A 10,483-nucleotide genomic window follows, 5' to 3' on the forward strand; every position below is an offset into this window, starting at 1 on the left:
GGGGAAGGTTTTTAGCCTGTTGCTGACACCCAGTGGCCAGTTTTGGCCTTGCAGAACAAATGCCAAGTGTCCTAGAAGGAGTGGGAATAAAACCAACAAACACAGGAACAATCAGGAGGCTGGTGGCCATGAAATGGCTTCTCTGTGAACTCAATGTTCCTTCCACCGCAGTGGGCTTCTCTTCCTTGAGGACCAGGAGCATCCCTCAGTCCTGAGGCAGCCTCAGCTTAGTCTTTGTGAAAGTATAGCCTCTGGATCCAGGGGCTCAAGAAAGGGTGACCAGAGGGGCCGGAGAAGGCAAAGAGGAGCCCTTATTGAAAGAGAAAGAGTGAGGACTTGGGCCTGAAGACCTGTGTCCTGTATTCCAGAGCCAGGGTGCCTTCTGAGTATGCCTGGTCCTGCTAGCTTGGCTTCTCTTTACTATTGAAGTCTTCCAGAGACTCCCCTTAGGTAAACTCAGATGGGCAGAGCAGACCACAGAGACCCGTGAGAGATGGCAGGTTTCCCATGGGCCCTGGAGGAGTCAAAGAGTTGTCTCAAGGCTATGGGCAGGGAATGTGTGGGGTCACAACTGACAACAAAAGGCAGGGTTCTGAACTCAGTAGTCAGAAGCAGGAGTGTGTGTGGGGGTGTGGTAATGTGCCACCGAATTCCTGGGGCATTTTGAGGAACTGTGGCTTGGAGACTCTCGAGACTAATGAGAGCTAGATGGGGATGGGAAGGGTGGGTGTTAAAACTTTTGCTTAAATTAGAAATAAAGAAGAAGAAGGAGCTCAAGATGAGACATATTAACCAGTGTATTATAGGCCCGGCAGAGCAGAGAGACTAAGAGAAAAGAGGAACATGGTTAATGGCTGACCGCCATGGCCAGTTGCCATAGAGAGGCAGAGAGAGCGTAAAGAGACAGAAAGAAGAGAAGAGCAACAGAGAGAAGAGGGGAGAGAGAGAGTAAAGAGAGAGCATAAATGGGCAGGGTCTGTCTTTTAAAAGCGTCCTCTGCACCTGCATGCAGACTTAGTTCCCATGGAACCCTGGACTGACCAGGGTACTGCCTGTTCCACCAGGTAACAGGGACAGGCCAGCATAATGCCTGAACCTTTCAGTGGGTGGACAGTGAGGAGGGATGCAGGGCGTATTTTGTTCCTTCTGTCTTGAAAACCCTCCATTTCTGAAATAACAGTTTCCTTTTGGTCCTTACTGCCAATACCACCCCCCCCATGGGACCTTCCAAGGTCTTCTTAGTTTTGTAGGACACTCCCATACTAGCATACACATGCCCAATCTTGGCCAAATGTCACCTGTTTATAGTCTCTGGTAACTTGGGTCATCTAACTCAGTAAATGAACGATTTATATAGTGGACATCCAATAATATATTTTGTTAACAGTGGCTTTATGGATTCCTAAAGGGAGACCTATGGGGAAAGAAATTTCTAGAGAATCACTTACTCTGGGATTTGAAGTACCACTAAAATGAGGAAATTGAAATTGGGCAGTTCTTTAATTTCCCAGTAGGGGGCGTGCCAGCACAGTAATAGAGAGCTGAGCTTGGGGAGGTAAGCACATATCCTGGTAGGAATTGGATATCTGTGATCCAACTTTTGTGAGTTTTTAAAAATCATTATAAACTAAGCATATTGGCTTAAGTTTGTAATCCCAGTACCTTGGAGGTAGAGGCAAGAGGATTGGGAATTCAAGGCCAGCTTCTGTGACATAGTAAGTCTTAGGGTAGCCTGGAGTGTATGAGAGCCTATCTCCAAAAACAAAAGAAAAAGGGCCAGGGGCAGTGGAGCATAGCAGACTGAGGCAGGAGGATTGCTTGCACTCAAGAGCAGCCCGGGAAATATATTGAGAACCCCTTTGTGTAGTTGGAACATTTCTGTCCTGCCTGGTCCTGTAGCCGTTCAGTTCCAAATAAACATATAGAGGCTTATATTAATTATAAAATGTTTGGCTGTTAGCTCAGGCTTATTACTAACTAACTCTTACAACTTCAACCAACCCATAATTCTTATCTATGTTTAGCCATGTGACTTGGTACCTTTTTTCAGTAAGGCATTCTCCTCTTGCTTCCTATGCATCTGGCTGGTGACTCCTCTTTCTTTTCCTCTTCCTAGAATTCTCCTAGTCTGGTAGCCCTGCCTATACATCCTGCCTGGCTACTTATTATTAGTATAATTATCAGCATCTTATTAAACCAATACTAGTGACAAATCTTTACAGTGAACAATCTTCCCACATCACCTTTGTCTTAGTTATTTTTCTCTGTTGCTGTGATAAAAACACGATGACTAATGCAACTTACAAGAGCTTACATCTTTTTGTTTTGTTTTTCCAGACAGGGTTTCTCTGACTAGTCCTGGCTCCTCTGAAACTCGCTCTGTAGACCAAGTTGCCCTCTAACTCAGAGATCTGCCTGCCTCTGCCTCTGCCTCTGCCTCCCAAGGGCAAGGATTAAAGGCATGTGCCACCACCACTAGGCTCTGAGATCTTTCCAAAGACCTCCATCAGGGTTAACTTTTCTATCAAAAAAGCTTTTCAGTACAAGTCAGTATGAAGCAGATTTGGTACTTATTAAGAAGTGGCTTGGTGGTTAAGAGCACTAGTTGTTCTTCCAAAGGACTCCAGTTTGATTCCCAGCACCCATAGAGCAGCCCACAGCTGTCTGTAACTCTAGTCCCAGGGGATTGGATGACTTCTGGCCTCCAAAGGTACCAGGCACGCACATGGTACACAGACATACATGTAGACAAAACATCCATACAGATAAAACACATTTTCAAAATGTATTTTAACATAGATTTAAGCATGGGAATTGGGGGGGAAGGAGCGGGAGGGAGGGCACTTAGGGAATGGGCAGGACACATTCGAGATGTGGTGTGATGTCTCCAGAGTTAGCAAGAGCCATGCAGGTTCAGCGTTAGACTTCTGAAGTCAAACCCTCAAGGGGTTTCTAGGGTTCTCCCTCTCCTCCTTTTCCATCCCTTCCTCCTTTTAGACTGGGTGTTACTCTGTAGCCCTGCTGTCCTAGAACTCAGAGATCTACTTGCCTATGTCTTTGGGGTACTGGGATTAAAGGCATGCGCCACCACGTTCAGCTAGGAAATTTTCAAAATGAGCTCATAGGGTGGTTTCTAGGGTGCACTGGAGCATAGTCCAGGCTGAGGAGACAAAGCCAAAGCCATAGATTCCCAAGGATTAAAGAAATCCTTACTATCCCAGGGCACAAGGGAGTTAAGACATGTTTTGACTACAAAAAAGAAAAATCACAATCATGTTTGTGAGATTCTCAAAGAAGATATTCCTTTCTCAGTTGTAAACCTGTAAGGACCTTCGAATTAAAAGTCACATACACTCAGGCCTTCAGCATGACTCACTGCTGTTTCAAAGGAAAAATGTCTCTGTGCAGGCAAATTTTGTGGCAAGTTTTGTTAGCCCTGTTGAAATTCTGGACTCTCAGTTGGGCAAAGTCTTCAACCAGACTCAAGTGAGGGGCTCCTTTTCTTTGATACATCCCCTCAGCATGCCCCACCCCTCTCTCCTGTCGCTGGTCTCTGCCATGACCCAGCTGTGGGCTCTCACTTACTTGCTTTCCTTCCCTCACACCTCTCCAGCAACAGTGAACTTGGACCTGGATGACCTGTTGAGGGTGGACCTAGTTAAGTCCCTGCCTTTCTGCCTCTCACACTGCCCTTACAACGGGACCTTGTGGTCCCCTTGTCATGATGTGGGCATTCCATGCCTGTTGATTGTTTTGTCAGCTTGACACAAGCTAGATTTATTTGAGAAAAGGAAGCTCAGTTGAGGAAATGCCCCCGTCAGATTAGCCTGCAGGCAGCTCTATAGGGTGTTGTGATGAGTGATTGATGTGGGAGAGCCCAGCCCATTGTGGGCACTACCCCCTTGGGCAGGTGTTCCTAGGCTGTATAAGGCTGAGCAAGCCATCAGTTGCAAGCCAGTGAGCAGTGTTTCTCTATGGCCTCTTTCATTTTCTGCCTCCAGGTTCCTTCCTGCCTTGGTTTCTCTCCATGGTGGACTATGGCTTGAGATATGTAAGCCAATAAACCCTTTACTTTCCAAGTTGATACAGTCACGGCATCTATCACAGCAATAGGAATTAGGACAGCAGCAATGCCTTTCTTCAAAGCCCACACAGCCACTGCAGGGATGAAATACTCAGGAAAGCAGAGGCATCGGGACTTTGTCTAGATGTGAGACATGCTGGCATGCTGAAGTTAGAAAGATTGCAAGCTCAAGGGCAGCCTAGACTACACCCTGAGATCCAATGGGCTCCGTTGGCATTTGTGTGCACACCTGTTCATCCATCCACAGGTGTATGGGAGGGAGGGACTTTCTGAGCGCTTTGGAGGCTGACTGACCCTCAGTGTGGTTTCTGAATGTCACAGGATCTACGGAAGTAAAGGACTCATGCTGGATGGTGGGCTTCAGGCCACCAGCTGTCAGGCCACTAGAAAGGAACACACAACATAAAGCCTGAAGTCCCTGAAGGCCAAGGGGCAGCTTCCCTGCCTGGAGTGAAGGAATCCCTGCCAAGAGAGCAGCACTGTCTCCTGCCTACATATGCCAGCCACTGTGGCAAGACAGCAAAGGAAGCAGAGAGGGTAAGGCTGTAAGCACAACCTAGACTTCTCTAGATTCAGTTTTATCTCACTCATTGTGTCCCATTGTGGGTTTGGTGGGGGTGGTTTTTTGAGGTAGTAGAGTCTCCTATGCAGTCCAGGCTCACTCTAAACTCAGTCCTGCATCAGCCTGCTGATACATGAACGCCCAGCCACGTTACTCCTTTAAGGGTTGAGTGCCCAAGCCCAGCTCCAGCAGGGTTCGAGTCCCAAAGAGGAGGTGTGGAGTCAGTGAGGGAAGGAGACTGACACAATCTGAGGGTGAATCAGGATGGCTGCCTGTTTATTGGAAATAGGCTACACCTCACTCTGTAATTGCATCATAGTTTAACCACAAGCAATACTGAAAGCAGACTTAATGATTCTGGGGTGAAAGTGGTCATCAATGTCATTGTAGCATTTTTCTTGAAGCAAAAAGCAATAAGTGCCTCTTGTCTCTGAGGTTCAGTAGTCTCGCCAGGTGCCCTCTTACACTTCCTCCTGCATGGTCTCAGCCCTTGTGGTCAGGAGGTGTCAGACCTTGAAGCAAACCCATAAGAACAGTTTTTATTCCTTGAGGGGCATGATGCAGTGTTTGTACTGTGTAGCACAAGCTTTGAGCTGTGTCCTAATTGCATTCCTTTGTGCCTCAGTCTTGTCACGTTGGCCTGTTCCCCTCAGAAGCTCCCAAGAGGGAAGGTCCTGACACCTTACTCTTTTTCCATTATACTATACCATCCTGGTTTCTTCAGTGTGTGCTCCTGTTAATGCCAGAGGGGGATCAAGCCAGTCTAACTTCTTAACAGAATCTGCTCCCCGTGGGGCAGATAAGATCTTGCAGTTCATCCAGTAAGCCACCAGTCCTGGGTAGTATTCAATACTTATTAGCTGGACTCTTGTGCTTAATGGCTCAAGCTCTGAATATGGGCCCATTGTTTCTCTTGATTGTGTTTTTCATTTCTGGGACCAGGCATACCCAGTTAATAAATCTTTAACTTCCTATTCTTGGTCTAATCACGGGAGCACAGTGGGGAGTCCTGTGTGTGGAGTAGGCAGAGTCACCACGCTATATGGTTCCATTGTGGCAGGGACTTTTTGTAAAGAATTATTTTTTTCTTAAAGAGACTGCCATTGTATATGTTCTCATCCTTCGCCAACACCCACAAAATTTCCCAAAGGAAGCCATATAAGGAACTCCCATAACACATAAAAATGAAAGTAAAATGATGGTGCAGAATTGTTAGCCACAATGTTGAAATGCTGGAATTTTGTCAACTGGCAGTGGTCACCATTTTTGTCTACACCAGTCGAGAATTGACAAGGCCTCGTAGGCAATGCACAGCACACTGTGTGCAGGGTTCCCAGGAACTATAGATGGTTTTGAATAAAACTATAATTTTCCATGTGAAACATCACCACCTTTAAAAAAAATAAAAACCTATAGATTGACCTTTTTTTTTCTATTTTCTTTTCTTTCTTTCTTTTTTTTTCTTTTTTTTTTTTTTTTGAGACAGAGTTTCTCTATGTATTCTTGGCTGTCCCAGAACTCACTATACAGACCGTATTTGCCTAGAGCTCAGAGATTCACAGGCCTCTCTGCCTCCTGAGTGCTGAGATTAAAGTCATATACCACCATGACTGCTCTCTCTCTCTCTCTCTCTCTCTCTCTCTCTCTCTCTCTCTCTCCTCATAGATGACAGTTTTCTTTGAAGATTTTTTTTTTGTATGTGTGTGTGTCAGTTTGTTTGGGCCCAAGAGGCCAGAAGGTGTCAGGTCCCCTGAGCTGGATTTACAGGCAGTTGTGAGCCATCTGACGTGGGTGCTGGGAACTGAACTCAGTCCTCTGGGAAAGCAGTAAGTTCTTAGCTTCTGAGCTATCTCTCCAGACCTATAGATCAACTCTTAATATCTGGATAATTCTTGAATTGCATCTCTAAGTAACTATTTTGATATTTTATGGGTTTTTTCTTTCCATTTCATTTTGGGCTTTTATTGCCTATTTCTGCATAGCTCTTATTGATTTCCTAAGCCCCTTTAGTTTTAAAATTTTAGGTTGGAGAGATGGCTCAGTGGTTAAGAGCACTAGCAGCTCTTCCACAGACCTAGTTTCAATTCCCAGCACTCACAAGGCCACTAATGATCATCCATAACTCCAGTTCCAGGGGATCCAACACCTCCTCTCACATGCACTCACACACAAACAAGTGAAAAAATGCAAGGTTTTTGTCAGTATTCATCTGCTCTGTGGTGACATTCTTCATATGATTGCTATTACGTGCTACCTTTATTTCTTAAACTTTCATCTTTCAGATAGAATCTTGCTATGTAGTCCAGACAGGCCTTGACCCCTCTGCCTCCTGCTTTTGCTTCCTGAATGCTAGGGTTTACAGGCTATGTGGACTCTATGTATCTGCTGTGTTATTCCATATATGGAATAGTCCCTGAAGGTCTGTGACAGGAGGTTCAGGACTTTGTCCAGGCCTAGTGGATCTTTTCTTAAGGCCCAGCATTTACATTTCCTTAGTTTTATAAGTGAAGTATCCCCAAAACACTTGCATGTGTAAGGTACATAAATCATAATAAAATTCCTCATCCCTCCCACCCAGCTCCAGAGAGAGAAGCATCTGTGGGCTGGAGAAGTAGCTCAGTGATTAAGCATGCTGAGCATGTGTGAGAGAACTTTGGTTGAATCCCACCACTGCAAAAGTAAACAACCTTGCTGGTGGACGGGGTGCCTCGTGCCTAATACTCAGGAGGCTGAGACAGAAGCACTACCTTTTAGGTTAGCCTGGGCTATAAGGCGAGTTCTAGGCCATCCTAGGCTACTGTATGAGACCCAGTCTCTCTCCAAACCTTCAAAGAAAACCCTGTCTCAAAAACAAAACAAACAAACAAAAAAGAGACCCAGTCTCCCTCCAACCAAATTTTCCTGCTGCCTGGAAGCCTGCTTCCCATCTCATCTCCACTCCAGAATGTGCCCTGGTCCTGAGTGTGCTCATCAGTTTTCTAGAACTTCTTTGTCACATGTGTATATCCTTTAGATATTTTAAATTTTCCTCTCACTCCATTCCCTCTTTCTCTCTCCCCTGTTCTGTTGTTCTTCCACAGCTATAGCTTACCCCTACTGCTGTGGCCCATACCTTGCTCCTTCATTCTCTTAATGGTTACCTGAATCCATCCGAGGTTCTTGCTTTTCAAATACAGCTGCTTGGGATTTTGGATTTTGTTTGTTTGGGCTGGTTGGTTGGCTGGTTGTTTTTTCGAGACAGGGTTTCTCTGTGTATCCCTGGCTATCTTGGAACTCAGTTTGTAGACCAGGATGGCCTTGAACTCACAGAGATCCACCTGTCTCTGCCTCCCAAGTGCTGGGATTAAAGGCATGCGCCACCACTGGCACAGGGCTCCTTTTTTGACATAGTCTTATCATGTAGCCTAGCCTGATCTAGAACTTTTGCCTAGGCTAGCTTCAAACTTCCAATTTTTGTGCCTCAGCCTCCGGAGTGCTGGGATTGCAGGTATGCACTGCAATGCCCGACTGGGGTATTTTTTAGCTTGTTTTCTGCTGTGCGAAAAATTTTCTCTAGCACAGAATACACTTTAGAATCATGGGGGAAAGCTTGGCAAAGCATGGCTGCCCCAGGCCCACTCTAGAAGACTCTGATTTAACTGGTCTTTGTAAATAAAACTCAGGCACAGGAGGTTGCTTTTTATTTTGGGGAGCTGCTGGTGTTGAACTGTCTAAACGAATCCTGCTGCGTTCCATCTAGCCACACCCCCACCCTTAGCATCTGCAGTGCTCGAGTTCCTTTACCTTTGCAGCCTGCCTCACTTACTCCCCCTCACACTTCAGCTCCAAGCCCCCTTTAGCTCCCTAAGTCCCAGCTGTCTCCAAAGCCCAGGGAAGATGTGGCTTGTCTTTGCTGCCTATACCAAGTAAGTGATTTCAGAACAAGGGGAGACTTGATGCCACACTACCAGATTCCAAGGCAAAGACTGTAGAGAGTTAAGTCTGGTGTCAATGAGTACTACACTAACATGGTGCACAGCCATACATAAAATAAAATTAAAAAATTAAAGCCAAGTTTGGCATGATGGCACATTCTTATAATACCAATATTTGGGAGGCTGAGGATCACTGAGTTCTAGGCTAGTTTGGGCTACACAGTGAGATTCAGGCTAGGGCAGTCAAATCTTGTTTCACACAGGGGGAAAAGAGGAGGGGAGAAAGATGGAGGACAGCTTGGCCTACATGCAACCTAGTCTAAAAAAAAAAAAAAAGGCCAGTGAGATGGCTCAGTGGGTAAAGGTAATGACTGTCAAGTCTGATGACCTGAGTTTGATCCCGGGGACCCACATGGTGGAAGGAGAACCAGCCCCTGTGACCCCCACGTGTGCCCCATGACATGCATGCCCTCACACACATAAACACAAAGAAATCATTACAAAGGCTCCCAGGCCCACACCTGTATTCATGTAAACTTGGGCTGAATTGAGTAATAGCTGACACTGTTCCTGGGTTCCATACTGTAAGCTTACAGCTAAAACTTCCTCTGCTCAGAGAAATAGGACCATCCTTCCTCAATGTACAGCTATGCTTTGGGCAAGGGCTCTCTCCACCATCCCAGGACCCTGACTGAGCCGACTGCCTTGCCTCTGGAAAAATAGAGCGACTGCCACCAGGACCCCATTAATCATGTCAACTGCACTATCATCCTTTGTGCCAGCCATAGCTGGAAATCAGCAGGCAGGTCTGGGGGACTTGTGGCATTTACTAAACCCACAGGAAGCTCTGGCCCAGGAGCTGCTCCTCAACCCAGAGGCCAAAATGTTTGTCTCTCACCTTGGCAACTGCAGAAAGTGTTAATAGGTCTGTGGCTGGGCCAGTTGGTCAGAGTTAAACCTAAACACATCTGGGAACTGTTAGTTTTTGTTGCTGTGACAAAGCAGTCAGCTACACACCCATTTATTATCTTGGCTTCTCAGTTATTTGCTCTGGCTTGAGAAAACCTTTTTTGGTTTTGGTACGGGAAATCAAAAACAAGGCCTTGTGCATAGGCAGGTACTCTATCCACAGATTGCAGCTGTTACCTCAGGCACAGGCTGTGTTCTCATTTGAAACTGTAAGTCCTTTTCCAAGATGACAGAGCTAGCAGAACCCAGCTCCTTGTAGTTGTGGGGCTGTAGCCCCACTTTCTTGGTGGCTGTGCATTGGGGCATGCTGTATTGTGGCGATATATTATTTATGACTTATTAAAGCCTGCCGGAGGATACAGAAAGCAGTCAACATCAAGCTATAGAGGTCAGGCAGTGATGATACACTCCTTTAATCCCAGTAGCTGGAAGCTAGGAGGTGGTGGCACACACCTTTAATCCTAGGACTCAGGATCAAGAGGTATACGTATTTCTGCAAGTTCAAGGCCGCTCAGATCTACACATAATTGAAAGAGTGATCCAGTCCTAAAGAGAAACAGCTCACACAAAGATGATCTCAGCACCTGAAATCACATGCCTTTAATCCCAGCACTAGAGGGATACATATAAAAGATAGGAACAAGGTCTTCAGTAGTCAATACAGGGCACTCAGTATCAGGGATTCCCAAGCCACATTGAGTATAGGAAGACACTGAATTTTCAGTATTTTCCAGTCACGCTGAGGAGAGGTTACAGTCCGAGGTTTGGTGGAGTCAGGATCACCTTTCATTCTGAGGTAGAGGAAGAGCTAGTGACTGGCTGCTTTGCTTTTCTGATCTTCAACTTAAAGCTTGAACCCCAACATCAGTCTCTGGGTCTTTTATTTTTCATGCTACATTGTATACTTCTCAAAACTTCACTGCTAGAGGCTGAAGAGATGGTTTAGCAGTTAAG

The sequence above is a fragment of the Cricetulus griseus genome, chromosome 3, assembly GCF_003668045.3.
Source record: "Cricetulus griseus strain 17A/GY chromosome 3, alternate assembly CriGri-PICRH-1.0, whole genome shotgun sequence".
Classification (NCBI taxonomy): domain Eukaryota; kingdom Metazoa; phylum Chordata; class Mammalia; order Rodentia; family Cricetidae; genus Cricetulus; species Cricetulus griseus.